This window comes from Desmodus rotundus, chromosome 2, assembly GCF_022682495.2.
Source record: "Desmodus rotundus isolate HL8 chromosome 2, HLdesRot8A.1, whole genome shotgun sequence".
Classification (NCBI taxonomy): domain Eukaryota; kingdom Metazoa; phylum Chordata; class Mammalia; order Chiroptera; family Phyllostomidae; genus Desmodus; species Desmodus rotundus.
The window spans coordinates 148307156-148325233 of record NC_071388.1 but is presented as its reverse complement, the minus strand read 5'-3'; the positions used below and the strand labels follow the sequence as shown (position 1 = coordinate 148325233).

Genomic DNA, 18078 nt, shown 5'->3' with positions numbered 1-18078 from the left:
TCCCTCCACCATTCCCCTTGACCCTTAGTTCATGTCCATGGGTCGTACATATAAGTTCTTTGGCTTTTCTATTTCCTATACTATTCTTAACCTACCCCTATCTATTTTGTGCCTACCAATTATGCTTCTTATTCCCTGTACATTTTCCCTGTTCTCCCCTCTCTCCTTCCCCACTGATAACCCTCCATGTGATCTCCATTTCTATGGTTCTGTTCCTATTCTAGTTGTTTGCTTAGTTTCTTTTTTTTAGGTCAGTTGTTGATAGTTGTGAGTTTGTTGTCATTATACTGTTCATAGTTTTTGATCATCTTCCTTTCCTTAGATAAGTCCCTTTAATATTTTGTGTAATAAGGGCTTGGTGATGATGAACTCCTTTAACTTGACCTTATCTGGGAAGCACTTTATCTGCTCTTCCATTGTAAATGATAGCTTTGCTGGATAGATTACTCTAGGTTGTAGGTCCTTGCCTTTCATTACTTTGAATACTTCTTTCCAGCCCCTTCTTGCCTGTAAGGTTTCTTTTGAGAAATCAGCTGATAGTCTTATGGGCACTCCTTTGTAGGTAACTGTCTCCTTTTATCTTGCTGCTTTTAGGATTCTCTCTTTATCTTTAATCTTGGGAAATTTAATTATGATGTGTCTTCATGTATACCTCTTTGGGTCCAACTTCTTTGGGACTCTCTGAGCTTCCTGGACTTGCATGTCTAGTTCCTTCACCAGATTGTGGAAGTTTTCCTTCATTATTTTTTCAAATAAGTTTTCAATTTCTTGCTCTTCTCTTTCTGGCACCCCTATGATTCAGATGTTGTAATGTTTGAAGTTGTCCAGGAGGTTCCTAAGCCTCTCCTCATTTTTTTGAGTTCTTGTTTCTTCATTCTGTTTCAGTTGAATGTTTATTTCTTCCTTCTGTTCCAAATGCTTGATCTAAGTCCCAGTTTCCTTACCTTCACTATTGGTTCCCTGTATATTTTTCTTTATTTCACTTTGCATAGCCTTCACTTCTTCCTCTATTTTGTGACCATACTTAATCATTTCTGTGAGCATCCACATTACCAGTATTTTGAACTCTGCGTGTGATAGGTTGGCAATCTCCTTGTCGCTTAGTTGTTTTTCTGGAGTTTTCATCTGTTCTTTCATTTGGGCTGTATTTGTTTGTCTTGGCATACCTGTTATGTTGTAAGGGCTGGAGCCTTAAGTATTTGCCATGGTGGGGCAATCCAGGTCGCTGCATTGTGGCACTGTGTGTGTTGGAGGGCGTCAGAGAAGGAACAGTGCCACTTACGTGGCTCTTGCCTCGCTTTTGGTCACTTCCCTCACTTCTCACAAACATGTTGTGCCCTTTTATGTGCTGATTCCTGGGTGGATGCACTTGTGTACATTCTGTGGGCCCTTCCAACAGACTCTCCTGTGAAGCAGAGAGTTCCTCATGCCACTGAAACCCCCACAGGTTTTTACAGCCAGGGGTTTTGAGGCTTTATTTTCCTGTGCCGGAACGCTGAGTGCACCATCTGTCTTGCTCCCCAGTTGTTCCTCCTGGCTTCTTCTCATATGAATGTGGCATATCCTGGGTTGCCAGCTGCCACCTCGCCCATCCTGGTCCCCCAGCCACCACCTTATCTTGTGTTCTCGCAGCCCCAGCTATCTGTCTCTGCCCCTCCTACCAGCATGGGTGAATGTTTCTTTAACTCCTTAGTTGTCGGACTTCCATACAGTTCAATTTTCTTGCGGTTCTGGGTTGTGCGTGTGTGTGTGTGTGTGTGTGTTTTACCACCTTTATCACGGACTGTTAATAAGCAGTCTCTCTCTCTCTCCTCCTCTCAAGATTTTATTTATTTTTCAGAATAGAGGGGAAGGGAGGAAAAAAGAGAGGGAGAGAAACTGCCTCTTGCATGCCCCTGACTGGGGACCTGACCTGCAACCCAGTCATGTGCGCTGACCAGGAATCAAACCCTTGACTCAACCTACTGAGCCTCACCAGCCAGGGCTTTAGCAGTCTCTCGACACTATCTTCACAGTTGTTGTTCTCTAAAAACAAGGTCAATTCTGTCACTTCTTCGCTGACCATAGTTCGCTCTCAGGTTAAATTCAACCACATTACCATCAATGGTACATCAAACCTTTCATTCTCATGTTCCAGCCTCCAGCCTCGTTTTCCTCCTTCATCCATATTATTCCATACCTCACACTGAGTATTAGTGTTACACTAAATTTCTCACAATCGGATGGATCCCAGACCTAGTAGCACTTTGTATTTAAACTTACATGTTTTCTTTCATTTAAAATCCATCCCTTCCTCCTTTTGCCTGGTAAGCTCTCAGTATTTGAGATACAGTTCAAATGGCATCTCTTTGATAAAGCTTTTTTTATTTTAAACTCCCAGTCAGAATTAGTTGCCCTGTCATCTTTATTCTAGCAAAACTTTATTATTTGTATCTTTATAATATGATTTATGTGAGTGTCTAATCTCCCAGGAATTTCATACTTTCAACATCAACCAGAATGTGAGCTTTTCATGTGTTTCCAGCCTCTAGCAGAGTGCATACATATAGAAAGCACTCAAATGTTTGTTCAGTGAATGAAAACAGAGCTTCATTAGTCTGTACGTATGAAACAGAAATAGACACGACAGTGGCCAGCTTGCTCTACTATTTAGATCTCTCATTCTTTGGGCTTTTTTGTAGTCAGCATTCCTAGACATTCTCTGTACATGGCAATTCCTTGCTCTTTGAAGATCCACATGCAATACCTGTAGTTGTAAATGAGATATCCATTTTTCCTCTGTATCTACTTATTTATGAAGTTCTTAGTCCTAATGGATGCTGCTTTAAAGAAGAAAGTGCAACAATTGAGTCTATAGTAGTGAGATAATTAGTCTAAAGGATGGGTATATTTCATATATAAAAATAATTACTAGTAATATTGAAAAAGATGTTTGATCATTTAATTCTTTTACAGTTCTGTACATGAAGTAATAATTTAGATGATAATCTTAGGCAGAAGATTAAGTGATATGGGAGCCAACTTTTTTTTATAACTATAATAATTTTACCCCCCCCAACTCTATGACTGTTTTGATCTCTCAATCAAATGTGATAACATGAGAAAAGGGAAGGAATCATATTAAAAATAATTAAGCACAACTTTTTAGAGGATATTAAATATTGAAGTAATCCATTTTTAAATTTTTAGTGTATTGTTATTTTTATTCAGTGACATATATTTTAGAGAGAGAGTTAGAGGAAGAGGGAGAGGGAGGGTGAGGAGAGAGAGAGAGAGAGACAGAAAGACAGAGACATCAATTCCTTCTTCCACTTGTTTCATTCATTGGTTGCTTCTTGTATATGCCCTAATCGGAGATTGAACCCGAAACAGTGGAGTATTAGGATGATGCTCTAACCAACTGAGCTACCAGGCCAGGGCCTTAGTGTACCATTATTTTTAAAAGTCAGTTTTAAAAGTATAGATTAATGATTTCACACATATGTGGAATCTAATGTACAAACTGAACTAACAGGCAAAATAGAGACAGACTCATAGGTGGAGAGCAGATGACAGCTAGTAGGGGGTGGAGGGATAGAGCAAAAAGGAAAGTGGACTCATGGACAACAGTGTGGTCATTGCTGGGGGAAAAGGGGTATAAGAGGATTAAATGGTGATGGAAAAAATTCAAATTTTTTTAAAGTATAGATTAAATTAGAAAATTAATATATTTGAATTACCAAATAACACCAAATAATTTTAGTATAAAAATTGAAGCTTTTATTTTGTTGAAATATAGGAATTCATCTGATGAATTTCATTTATTTTTATTGATTGATTTGATTGATTGATTAAGAGAGAGAGAGACATTGAGTTGTTGTTCCACTTATTTATGCATTCACTGATTGATTCTTATGTGCCTTGACCCAGGATTGAACCCAGAACCTTGGTGGTATCAGGATGATTGAGCTACCTTACCAGGGCAATCTTATGAATTTTAGATGTCAATTTATGTGACTTCTTAATTTACCAATTGTTTTGTTAATTAATATATTTCCATTTAACTGCATTGTTGAGAATGTTGCAAAAATATTTTCCAAACTATATATATAGCCCTTGATGATCATAGAAATATTTCAAAATATTTTAAAGACACTAAAATCAAGTTCTTGATTATCACCATTTTTATTTTTTATACCAACATTTTGAGGACACTCTTATTTTATGTTACTTCATCGTTCATTTAACCAAGGAAAAGACAACTTTGCTTTGTATTTGGCTTCAACATGAAATTATATATACGTACTCTTTTAAAAAATTTCTGAACTGTGGTCTAAAAATTACCCAGGATCATGGTAGGAATTTTTTTTTTCAGTTTTACTACTATAATATTATTTTCTCCTATTTTTTATTGTTGTACAATTATAATAATCCTGGAATTTTTTAATATAAGCTTTTTATAATTTAATCACTTTCATTATATGTGGTGCCTTTTTTTTTTCTGTTGGTTAGGCCTATATTTAAATGTTAAATTAATAAGTGAATTTTATTATGTCAACTATTTTCCCCACAGATTTTGTCTTTAAAAACCAGGCATTGTAAATTAAATATACTCATGAAACCTATTGTTTGGAAAACCAATGTGCCATCTTTAAATCCAATATTAGTTCAGAATATTACTCCAACCAAAAATTGAATCATACTTTGCAGTATATTTTTTAAAGGATTTAAGTAAAATATACGTCCTGGTGCAAGAGGTCAAATGGAGGATAAATGGTGGTAGAAAGAGACTAGACTTCGGGTGGTGAGTCCACCATGTAGTGTGCAGATAATGTGCTATAGAGCTGTACACTTGAAACCTGTATGGTTTTATTAACCATTGTCACCCCAATAAATTCAATTAAATAAGATATACCCTTAATTATTCAAGTATGCCATTTAACTTTATTTCAAGAAAAGTTTTAAAGGAATTCTTTGTGACAATTGAGACAACATGAATCTAGCCCATGTTTTATCATTTCAAAATTGAATGTTTTCAGTAGTTATGTTAGTGATTAGGGAAACTGTCAGAAATAGATTGTTGAAATATTATAATACTTTATATTTAGAAATATCAGTGAATGGCCTTGTTTTTTTCCAATTGTTTTAAAATACTGTTTATTTGAATAATGACCACTATTACATAAAAACGCATGGACTTTTTTGCATGTTACTTTGAATGACATATCTAAGTGCTAGCATTTACACTTATATTTTAATCTGCATTTTTCTTCTGGAACATTATTAGTAAATTTTGAAATTATAGAACTGTTGACCCAGACATACATGTACAGAGCTTGGCCTCTGAGTTAATTAAATATGAGTTAATAATATATTAAAGGAAATTATTGTCCTTATTACAGTTATTAGGTAGTTACTCAAATTATAGCTTCAAAGGAATGCAGAGCATGGAAAACTCAGGATTAAATTATGCATTTGAACCTTAGGCCAGCATTTACTGTACAGACAGTTTTCTGCTAAGAGAGAAATTGTATGTCATTGAAATTAAATGCTTTTCTGGGATGGAAGGTTCCAGTTTTTAATGAAATTACTGAGTGTGGTATAGTGAAATGATTAAAATCTGTATTCCGGGAATGTGGCAGGGAAAAAAAATCAATAAGTGCTAGCACAGCTTTGCTGCTCAATGTGAATCCTGAGAATGAAATAAACTACTACAAAAATAATAATTAAAAACATATCAGCACATTAATTTATTTAGCATCAGTCTCCTGAGACATCATCTTCACTAATTTTTAGCATATATTTTACTATGTAATGAGCAGCCTTCTTTTCAGATATTCCTATTAGACAGGCAGTATTTCTGCCCTTCCCCCAGTGCTTCTGCATTGCAATCATTGTACTTGCACTTATTATGTTACAAATGACCGAGGTAAGGCTGACATTCTCAGTGCATGCAAAAAGACCTAGTCTGCCAAGCTTTCTTTTTTTTTTTTTTCCCTAATGAAGCAGCTTTGTGAAATCTCCCCATGTGTTAATACTAATGAAGATCCTCCAGCACAATTAAACTCACAGCCAGTGGCTGAAGAGGAAACAGAAAACAATAGTGTCTTTTAAGTTATATTTATCCACATATATATGCGCAAATATATATGGTCAAATTATTCTTCTAAAGCTTGCCTTTCCCTTGCTCTTCGTCCCCCAAATTAAATTATGCAATTTTTAATTATATGAGCTTTGAGAGTTTAAGGCATTGGGGGGGAACTACCTCAATGAAAAAAATTTTAAATTATGTACATTCTTGGAATAAAGTGTTACCAAGGTAAAGACTTCTTTTTTAAAATCATTTTTGGGAAGCTATGTGGTGTGTGCGGAAAGTGGGAATGTAGTGTACTTGTACCTTTAGTTTAACTTTACTGTTTTCAGGCTGTTGGAATTGGGAAAATTAGGGTTAGAAACAAAGTTGGAAGAGATTCTGGGGGTAGACAAATAGCATACCTCGTGTGTAGTTTAAAGATGGAGCAATGAGCTACCAGTCTTAACTTGATATTTTTACAAGTGTTCAATTCCTACAATTAGCTGTCCCCTCGCCTCCCTTTAACTTCTCAGAAACTGGGGCGGGGAAAGGGAACGACTATTGAGATTACCTTTTACAGTTTTAATTTGTGACTTTAAAACGGCTTGTATTTTAGCGTGTTTTAAATTTTAACTCCGTGCATAAACGTTACAGCCAGTTTAACTTGCCCATGTTAGGGCAGTAGTAGCATTAAATCTCTGGACCATCTTGCGTCCTGCTTTTTATTTTATTTTGATTTCTAAATATCCACGAATTCTTGGCTTATTTATTTAGTTGGTTTGTGGACTTCAACCGAATTCTGTGTTTGCGGACAAAAAAGTTTAGGTGAAAGCAGTTAGTCTAATGCTCCCTTTCTACAGTTTACGTGTTTGAAAAATTCCGTTTTCAATCTTATTTTCTGTCCTCTCTACTTTTAAAAGCAAAACAAAACATTTAAGTTTCTTAACTTTTTCCTGGGACCAGGAACGGTGCAAACTCAAAGCTACAGTATTCTTGGGAGGAAGAAGCAACCCCCTCCCCTCCCTTGGCTCCTTTAGGAGCTGATAGGTCATTTATTATTGGAAGTGAAATGGTATAAACAATTCTCTCTCTTTTTTCCCTTGTTAACAGCAACTTTCATTGTTAGAGAGAGGAGAGAGAGAGAAGCCTTGTTGGTTGACGTCACTTGGTTCATGAAGCCTTCGCCTAGAAGTGAAGCTGCTGAACAAACCTTGAGAAGAATCATCTCCTGCTTCAATCTGCTGCTGGATAGGAACTAATCAGAGAGAGAGAGGCGGAAGACGGAGAAGGAGGGAGTCCAGGGCTTTCCCGATCACCAATCTCACCTCCCCTCCAACTCTGTACTTTTCTTGCAAAAATAATAATAGGAATAAGGAGGTGTTGGGCTTTCCCAAAACAGAAATCGTAACCTTCATCTGGGGAAGGCAAAAATCCCATCCACTGCAACTCTCAGTTCGAAAGTAAAGGTGAGTTAAAAATCCTTGGGTGTGAGGGGTGCGGGCGAAAATGAAAATTCCAAATGTTATAAAGCTGGTTGAAACAGAAAAGGAGGAACTACGCTCCTGCGAGCTGGGAAGACTCCGGAGTTGCTATCTCGATGCGCTCGCCCTGCCCGACCTGCTCGCCCCGCCGCGGCTGTTTACTCTCCCGGTCGGTGTGTCTCTTTGTTGTGCTGGCTGCGAGGCTGGGGTGGTGCTCGGGGTCCCGAGTGGAGTTTGGGGGCGGGGGGGGGAGCAGGACGCGGAGATGCGCGGTCCTGGGTGGGAGGTGGGGGTTGCGGTCTCAGGAGAATGTAAACTTTATTCCTAGCTGCCGGTGCGGGACTTCGGTCCAGCAGGGCCGCGGGCCGAGCCTCCCCAGCGTTGGCAGACGCTGCCGCCGCGAGTCCGCCTCCTTTGTGCCGGCCTCCCGGCTCCGCCACCCGGCTTGGCGTCTCTTTCTTCCTTCGGCTTCCAGCGCTCAGGTCGCCGCCAACAGTTTTGCTTCGTAAAAAAACAATCTGGCACGGCTGAGATCGCTGTTCCTACCCAGGAATATCCGCTGCTCCCCCTTCTCGGCTGGGTAGTTTCAAGATTACCCCCCCTCCGCCTACTGCTGCCCTTTTTTGCCTCCGCCCCCTCTTTCCTCCCGGGCGGATTAGCTGCGCCTGCCTCTCCGCAATTCGGGCCTCCTTCGCTCCTGCCCTGTGCAGCTTGGACCTCCAGAGTTTACGTTAAATGGAGTGGGAGGGAGATTGGGGAAAATACCTGGGAAGAGCTCTAAGTCGCTACACGCAGGGTTAGAGAAGCAAAGCTGTTCCTACAGAAATGTCTGTCTCAGAGCAGCTCCTGCCCGGGAGCTAGCGCCTGCTCGCAACTCTTCCTCGCTCTTTTAATTCTGTCTCTCCCCCTCCCCCCTCTCCTTTTCGTGGCTCCCTTCCCCTCAAAGTAGTTCCGCGAACCGAGAATTGGGACTTGGGGACGGAAGGAAATGTTTGGGGAGTCGGAGCTGGCCCTGCTGTTGGGGAGATTTTTCTCTTTCCTTGCTCTGTGTATTTATCTTTTGTGTGTTGCTTCCTTATAAAGGGAGAAGCAGCTGCCGTCGTTGGCCGAGTTGTTGAAATTTATCCCTTTGTGTATATTACAATATCCTCCATTTTTCTCCCCTCTGCCCTCTAAACAACAAGCGTTTCGCCATCTTGGGCAATTTTTATTCCCAAGTCTCTCTCCTTTCTAGTTTTGAGGAAGGGGAAGAAGCCTTAGAAAGGCAAGAAGTGTGTCTGGATAAGACTCGAAGTTTAGGGAATGTTCAGGGGGCTCAGTGACGTCATGTAAACTTTATCGAGAAATTGTCCCAAGAGTAAATTTTTCTGTTTTTTCCTGTGTTTTAAAGGACCATATAACTTACTGGTTAACGATAACTTGCGCTATTTTTGTTTCCTGATCTCAAAATGAACCTGCAGCGTCTACACATTTTATGCCTTGGTAACAGGTGGAAAATTATGTGCAAAAAAATGGTGTAAACTTTTATAGTGTCATTTGGTGTTCATTTACCTTTTGTCTACGTGCTTTTTATTCTTTGAGGGTTTCAAATATTACTTTTAACTAGCGTATCCCTTTTTATTTACTTCACTCTGCTGTGGATTTTCCTTTAATCAACTTTATTAATATTTAGCTATGCTTATTGTAGGTTACCTAAATTTCCTTTTGTAATTAAATATTCTATTTTATACATATTTACATTTTGAAAATATGTAAAAACTATTGAAAATACTTGGAAAAACTGGATTCTTTTAAAATTTAGTAGCAGATAGAAAGTCAAATGATTGGCGAAAATGTGGTTAGTGTTTAAAAGGCAGAATTGATTTTAAAGTATATTTTATAACCTCAAGCTGTAAGCTCTGTCAGCCATTATGAAAAGATAAACAGTAAAAACTAGTATTTAAATTTTCTTGTCTAAAGTAGTTTTTCACCTCACTAAAGTTTAGTTGGTCACATGACCAAACTTAATGATACACTGGTATATAAATAAGAGGCACTGTAAATTGAATGGGGAAGTGGGATTCTGCCTCTTGTATCATTTGCAGTCAGCATATTTACTTCTCTTCTAACAAGGGCATGAAACTGTCTGTATTTAATTTGCATTCTCTTTGTCTTCTGCCGTTGGGGAAAAAACATTGACTACAATTACATCAAAAAAAAAAATAAAGCATTAATAGAAACAATTCTGAATACACTGAAAACGGTTTGTCTAAGGCATAAAAACTTGTATGTGGTATGTTTTTATCTCTAGCAGTCTTCTTTGGTGTTATCTGCTATGGGTTTTATCTAGGAATTTGCTTTATGTAAAATGCTATTTAGAAAGCTTGACTGAATTGAATGTCTGCCATTTATGTGAATTGTAGGTAGGTAAAAAATGTTTAAATAGTTAAAAGCACATAGAACAGATGGTTCTAAATTATACATGCAACAAAGGACTAGAAGATTTGGCAGATTATAAATGGCAAGCAACAGAGGATAAGCAGTTTAAGAAAATGGTAGTTAAGTACATTTGATGTCTCACACCTATTGTAAACACTATACTCATTGTTACTGTGCTGCATAATCAATAATTTGGACAACATTGAGGTACTTACAAGCTTCAATAGAAAAAAGTAAGATTTTACAAATGTTTGAAATGAATGGTTGGTTGTAAAATTATTTTAAGCCTATGAAGACAAGTAAGTTTTTTTTGTTTGTTTTTAGGAAATTATATTGTATGCTTTAAAAATGTTATTTATGAGAACTTAATACTGTTGGAGAGAAGCAGGTACATATTTTAAAATCCAGAGAACACTATTTTTACTATTCTCATATGTTAAACTAGTGTTGAACTATATAACACATTTACTGTTTCAAACACTAATGAAAATATTTTTAGACTACTCAGTCTTGGAAATGCATTTATTAGAATTTGCTGTTGATATAATTTACTAAATATTTATTAAATGAAGGATATATTTTAGTAATACTGAGTTTTGTACATAACGATAATGATTTTACTTGGTGAATATAGTTTACTCAATTTTAAAAAATGTAAAGATTTTCATGTAGTTTTTGCCTTTCTAGAAGAAGGTGAATAATTATATTTAGTATTTTCAAGAGATACAGAGTAATTTAAAGTATTCAACTTGGCAGAAATTTGTTTTTATTTTTATGAGCCATTTATTTAAAATGCATATAAGACTGTAATGGGAACCCTGGAATTTTAATTCTGTTGCTCTTTCTCCTATTTCTTTGTTTGCATGTTTATTATAGAACTACAGTGTAAAGGAGCAGATGTTTTGCCAAACATCCTGATGTGTTGCTTTTTCTTATGGGAGTGCATAACTGTTCCTTCTGATGCATCAACTTGACAGCTGGTTGATTTCATGGAGCTGCTAAGAAGCCATTAGTGGTGTCATTGAATTGAAACAGAACAGTCACTCCCAGCTTGAACTGCAATTGTTAATGTCTTTGTTGCTACTTTTGTGTTACTATACAAGATGTAGGATATCACAGTTGCATGAAAGTCCCTGATTTCTGTCTTATCTCCTTGAATTAGTGAAAGTGAGTACCTTTAGGTTTCAAGATTTCTCAAAAAGATTTTAAGTTATAGTTCCTGACGTTTTTTGACCTAGTCCTAGCTAGAACTAGCAAAATAAGATATGATTTATCACAAACTAAAGTAGTGTGGTGATTTTGGCTCAGATGAAATTATACCATCAAGAAAGTTTAACTTGGTATCCTGAGGTAATAATTAAATTACCTAGTTAGGTATTTTAAGAGGTTTTTTTTAAATTATAAAGTTAAATATTTCATACCATGAGGTCTTTAAAATACTGTGCTTCATTTAATGTTTATTCATTTGATTAAATACTTATTTAAACTTTTGTTGCAGAAGGTAATCAGAAAAGAATTATTGAGGAAGTGGGCAACTTTGTGTTTAATTTTCTTTATAAGGTGATGAAGATATTAAAGAATCATTTAATTTTAAAAATTGAAATCATTTTTACTGCATTAATAACTTCTATTGATAGTTTGAACTATCAAACTGTGGTAATAATATGACATTAGATCATTCCATTGGTGCCTGTGTTCTACTTTTTCTAGTTATTTGCTGCCTTTTTTTTTTTCTTAGTGGGAGAAGAGATAGGAAGGAGGAAAGAGGAAAAACAATGATACTCCCAACAGGGAAAAAAAAAACCATAAAAAATTGTGTATAGAAACCTTAGGATCATAAGTTTAAGAATATAATGTAGCTTATCCCTCTGTTAAGAGGTTTTTCTAGTCTCAAAATTTATTGATTTTTAATTTTTAAATCTTAAATATATTATGCATTTAAATGGTTTTCTAAAGCCCATAAAATTTTTATAATTTCAAAAAAGATTTGCATTTAAAATACTTAAAATGTGAAATTGAAGATTAGAGTATATAATTTGCTGAGTTAAATCCCGTTAAAAGGACTTAGTATACAATATAAACAAATTTTAAACACTTATAATACACTGTTGAGTGATTCCAGGACTAATTTCCTGAAATCATAAGTTTATACATCATATATTACTGAAACTAAATATTATCTCAATATAAAACTGAGATTTATATTGAGGTAATATGATTTCTCCACCCTTTTATATAATAGCCATAAAGTTCCTTAAAAAGAAAACCATTACCTTAGCCTATGATAAAATTGTTAAGAAATACATTACTCATATCTGTGTCAAGGCAGATAGTCGTATAAACTAAATTTTGGTAAATTGAGCTATACACTAAATGTAAGCTTTATTTTTAAAAAGGAATCTCAATACTTAGCTTACTTTTGGAGATAATATTGTTTTAATTGTAGTGCAAATAAGTATCCCATAATTTAAGTAGGAATTTTTCCTCATTGGGTTTCTTAAAGGTGGGCAGCACTGATCACAAGAGTCATAAAAAGTTTAAACTGTAATTCATAAGTATTTAATTCATATAACTGACTTATTGGGCAATAAATATATTTAATTTACAGTTACATATGGAATTGTAAAATACAACATCTTTGCTGAAGGAAAAGTAAAATGAATTTACATGACTTTTAAATCAATTTTGAATGCTATGTGATTTGTGACAAGTCAATGCAATTTGAGATATAAAATATTTAATAGTCTTGATATTTGTGAGTTAAACATTGAATTTTTAAAATGAATAGGTTTTTATAAGAATGTGAAGTGAAAATACAGTTTTTATCTCCCATATTTCAATATTTTGCAAGACAGTGTTTTCAGTTTGTTTCTTAAAATAATGCTTTTAAAATAGTTATTTTTACAATAAATGAAATTTGTCTTGTACTTAGGTTTTTGAATGCCTTTTTTCAAAATAAAAATTGTGTTAGCAATGCTACTAATAATGAAAGTAATATATAGATAAGAAACTTTACTAATTTTGTGTCTTCACATGTATGCATGTGCACATTGGGAAAAATGAGCATTTGGTTTGAAACTACAATTGCATTGGTACTTAAGCTATATGTAGACATAATTGTGTGTTTTTCCTCTGTTTTCTCCTCTTAACACTTTTCCACAAGCATGCACTCATTAATCAAAGACGGTGCACTCCTGCTGAGGGCAGAGAGGTTCATCAAATTGGCAGTCAGTTTGGTGTAAAGAACGGTGTACTGAAGCTCTTAACTCACTGGGACATAAATAAATCTAAGGTCTTTGTATGCAAACCCTGGAGGTTAATACTGTATAATTCAATGTCCTGTCTTTGTTTTTATGATTGATGTTTTTAAATGTTTCAAGCTTGATGCAAGTCTTCTAGTAGGTCAGGTCTGACAATCTGATTGGCTGAAGTAAGAACGCATTAGAGTGTCAGGACTTTGAGTATGCTGCAGAGATTTTGATTTTTTTTTTTCCTACAAGATCATTGTCATATTGCCTGAGCTGTTATAGGAATGTACCAATGATTGACATCCCCTGCTGTGATAATGGACCCAGTGCATGAAATGCCAATAGTTTGGTCCTATTTGTTCCGAAGCTTACTGCTATTTGTATCTTTAACAGAGCTAACATGTAGAACAAGCAAAACTACTGGGATTTCTCTGTAGAAATAGTGCTGGGATTTGGCTTTAACATGAATTGGTTGCATATTCATAATTTAAGAACAGCTGGTTACAGCAAGCACATAGTCATTTGCAAGCTATTATAAACCATTCCACTCACACATGGAGCCTGTGCTTGGTGGATTTTTTTTTTTTATTGATCTACCTGCATTTAAAATCTGGTCACCGCTGCCACAGAAGCTCTTTATTTTAGCTGTGTTTGCAACATAGAACAGCTTCAATTTTAAATATTTAATTTAAACTAAATGCTGAATAAAATGAAGAAGCTTTTAAGGAACCAAGTGTAAAAGGTCAATAATGTATTACCCATCACATATCTCATCTTTGCCAAAACAAAACCTAGACTATATAGCCATTGTAATTTTTGGAAAATAGGTTTTATGATTTTGTCCATTGATAAATAACTGAATTAGCTCTGATTTGAAAGTATTGTTAATTATACTTTATTAGTTATATATAGTTTTAGGACACAACACAAGCAATAGATTGTGATTAATTAGCCTGTAAAAGATTCTAATATGCAGAAAACTGACTGCTTCTAGCTTATGAGTGCCATAAGGCAAAATAGACAATCATAATTGGACTAGAAAAATGCCAAACCTAAAACTAGAAAGATAGTCTTTAAGTTTTTAGAAGAAATCTTAATGAGAAGGCTCTTCTGCTTTTTGGGTCCTTTCTGGAATATGAAGTACAACTGTGCTCTTACAGTATTTAAATGATAACATCTAACCTAGTCCAGCTGTGAGAGCTTCCTGCATGTTGTGCTGCATAGGATGAAAAGGAGAGGGAAACCCTCTCCATCCCAGGCTTTCAGTGAGAACAGGGAGAGGAGAAAAGTTCAGTGTGATTCCAGATATCCTTGTGGCAATCACAGGGAGCTCTAGCTCTGCCTTGATTTGTGTGTGTTAAAATAAGTGGATACCTGAGCGATTTACAATGATGGTGATTGTGCTGAGCTTTCCACACAACCTAGTGTTAGTTTCACGTGTGCATGCATGTGTTTGTCCCCACACTAGATGATGAAGTAGCTTTCAGCACTTCAAGGTTGAGTACCAGTCCTAAGAGTACATTTTACTCTTTCTTGGCTTCACAAATGGCTGGATATGTTGGTAATATAACAGAATATATGGCCAAATTTAATCTAGCTGATAGTAGGCTGTAATTTTTTTTCTAAATAATAAATTCAAAGGTTATTAAAGGACGATGTGTTACCTTTTAGTTTTGAGTTGCATAGGATTATAACTTTATATATACAGTTAACTTGCCATTATCGAGGTTAAATTAGTCATTTTGTGAATTGGTTTATGCACTTTTTTTTCTTTGCCTTCAACTACTGGCATCTCGTCACAGAAAAGATGAGGAAATACAGTAAAATTCAAATAAATCTAGTTTCCCTTCCTCCCTCACTTCTTGATAAATCAGATGGGGAGAAGACTTTAGATTTTCGCCAAAATGAAGGTTTGAGATTTTGTCTCAGATTATTATGTTTAGATTAAAAAGGAATATGAGGTAATGGACCCGGTTTTAAAAGTACTAGTAACCCAACCAAACAGTAAGCAGTTTAGCCATTCCTTGAAAAATGAAGTCACTCACTAATGACAACCACAGGAGAATCATCACAGGTATTTGATACTCATTGTTTAGTACTAATTAAAGAGGAAAAGAGGGGCAGCTTCCTTCGTTCATCAAGTTAATACTGAATGCTGTCATCAAGCATACTCTTGGAGAGCTGTGGATAAGAGTTTGTGAAAGCTCAGACTAGGGCAGAGATGACTTCTGATTGGAATCATTAGAAAAGGCTCTTTGGTTTAAGCAGCACTGAAGTAGACCAAGAAGAATGAGTAAATTGAATATTCAGAGATCAGGAAGAAAGGATCCAACAAAGGACACTGTGAGTCCCCTATATGACAAATCAATTAAAGCCGGGTCTAATGGGCATTGGGAGCGGTTGTGGTTCTGCAACCTTTTTTAGGTCACCCCATTTCACAACACTTCTCCTAGAAGGAAAAGAAAATGTTGTGGGGTCCTTCTTTTTTTCTTCATAACTTTCAGAATTGATTGCTTGGCTTTTTCTGGAGAATGTGGGTTAATCAGTTTCAGATTATCCGTTTCAGTGATAGGCTTTTTGTTGGTGAAGGCCCTTTCTAGTAAGAGTTACTCAAATGGTGTGTTTCATGTGGGATTATGCAGAACCACTCCCATTTTCTTCCTTTTCCTGTGCTTTTAAAAATGGTTTTTCTTAAACTCTAATGCATGATCACACCTGTTAACAACATTGAGCAGGGAGACTATCACCTCTGTTTCCCTTTTTTTGATTTGGTGGTAAGGAACTAGCTTTCCAAGGAAATTTGATGATGACTGACTCAAAAAACTTACTTTTTTTTTTTAGTTCCTTTGGATGAATGAAGAAGACAGACAATAATAGTAATATTCTTAAGAACAAAAGCAACAAAATACATAGTCTCTACTTTTAATTACAGTAGTCCTGAATTCCACTAAAAATAGGGAGTACGAAAAGGAAGGATTTGCTGGGGATGGGGTGGAGAAGGGGATATAAGGGGACTAAATGGTAATGGAAAAAATACAGTAAAAAAATTTTTTTAAAAGGAAGGATTAAAAAATTCAAATACAAGGTCTTAGTTTTTAGTGGTTAGACTTTTTCTTACTATTACGCACTAAGATAATGAAATTTGTCTAATTTTCCTTACTTGCTATATTGTGATGAACATTTACTTGCAAGAGATGTTTAGAAGAAAAACTTAAAACTTTAATTATTTTACATGATGATTTTTTGGTATTTTGTATGTATGATGATTTTTGAGATAAATGAAAGGTGGAAATGAGTGGAAACAGAAGGCTGTCTAGTGTCTGAGTTTAGAGAGAAGCCATAGTTTTATCTTTTCTGGTTTCTGTGATGACATGGTTGTTGAAACATACTTTTGCACTTCCTTGTAAAAAAGATTATTGACAGCATAAACCATTATGGTGACATAAGAAGCAGAAAAGCCCATCATGAGGATCTGAAAAAATCAGAAAGCGGCCTGTAAGGATGATGTGTTTCTCCTTTTATGGGTGGTTAGTGTATAGAGGAATAGGGTCTATGAGGCAACAGTAACTAACAGAGGTTGTGGGTCAAATCTCTCTTTTAAAAGGGCTACTGCAGAGCTGATGGAAGTGTTGTTAGGAGGTGGGTAGAAACAACAACAAAAAGAGATAAAACAATTTTAAGGAAGGTTTTTTAATGAGGTTAAGAGGAATAGAACATTGTTATATAATTAATTGAGTATGAAGATTTTCTCCATTGTGGTCTAAGTATCTTAGCATTGAATTCCTTTGCATTGCCATTAATATTTTCTGCAAGCTTGTGAGGAAATAACTCTTCTCTATAATCATACCTTGGGGACTTGAAGTCAGAAGTTAAAGGTTTAGGGAAGGGCTGTGGGCTGTGTAAACAGTAAACAGTTGGTTCCGGAAGAGAACATGTAGTAACTTTGGCCGGTTAGGTAAAAGCTCTCTTTCCCCTTCCCTCTCCAGAAAGTCTGTTCATAGGTGTGTATGTGCCAAAACTCATAAAAGAATTTGTAAATGCTTTTGTACTATGTATGAAATAGGAGGGTAGAAGCAATGCATTCTCAGAAAAAAAATATTAATAGAATGTGACCAGAATTTCCCAGTTTTTGTTTTTTAATGAAGTGTTCTATGATATATAGTGATATATACCTTGAATTTGACTTTTTTCATCTTAATGTCAGACACCTTTTGAAATAGGTCATTTTTTGTGACTCACTGCAAATATTTTATTCTTAGTTGGTAGCATTTGATGTGTTGCAGCTGAAGTCCAGAGGTACCAACTAAACTAATTACATGTATCTGGCATGTTTGTTTCTGTATTTGCAACCTTAGCATTTTACAAGTAAGCTAAACGTAATTCTTTAGTTAGCCATGGGACCAAATACAAAGCACTTTTTAGGTCGTTAGGTTTACTACTTTTTGATGTCCTAATGGTCTTATATCAGACAGTAGTGTTAGTTAAATAAATTGATCATTCAATTGAGAACAAGAATCAGGTCAGCATCTATCTTAATAACTAGAAACAATTCAGCATGCCCAGAATAAATTCATGGCCCTGTAATACGCTCAAGATCATAATTTACTTAGAGAGAAAGGGTGTACATCCTTTCATCCTTTGTGAATTTAACTCACGGAAATTCAGTTATGTATGTTAGAAAAACAACAGGGGTAGGGAAGGAAAAGCAATTTTAATAGTAATCAGTGAACTTCTGGTCTAGGTGGGATACATGAGTCAAGTGTATTCTGTTCTTCAGTAGCTCTCACAGTGTGAGCATCTTACACTAAGTTTGGCTGTTAGGTTTTAACATAAATATTTTTATCTGTATCGTAGCTCCTAAATGCAGGCTAGCTATGGG

At 35.7% G+C, this 18078-nt stretch overlaps 1 protein-coding gene across 6 annotated transcripts in view; it reads left to right on the top strand.

Moving 5' to 3' along the window:
• The window catches only part of BAZ2B (bromodomain adjacent to zinc finger domain 2B), a 350928-nt gene that overhangs the window by 84839 nt on the left and 248011 nt on the right, over positions 1-18078 (top strand). For all 6 annotated transcript variants that reach the window (XM_053918709.1, XM_053918714.1, XM_053918713.1 and 3 more), the window contains exon 4: positions 7163-7518. The gene's annotated coding sequence lies outside the window, so the exon portion shown is untranslated. The remainder of the gene's footprint in view (positions 1-7162; positions 7519-18078) is intronic.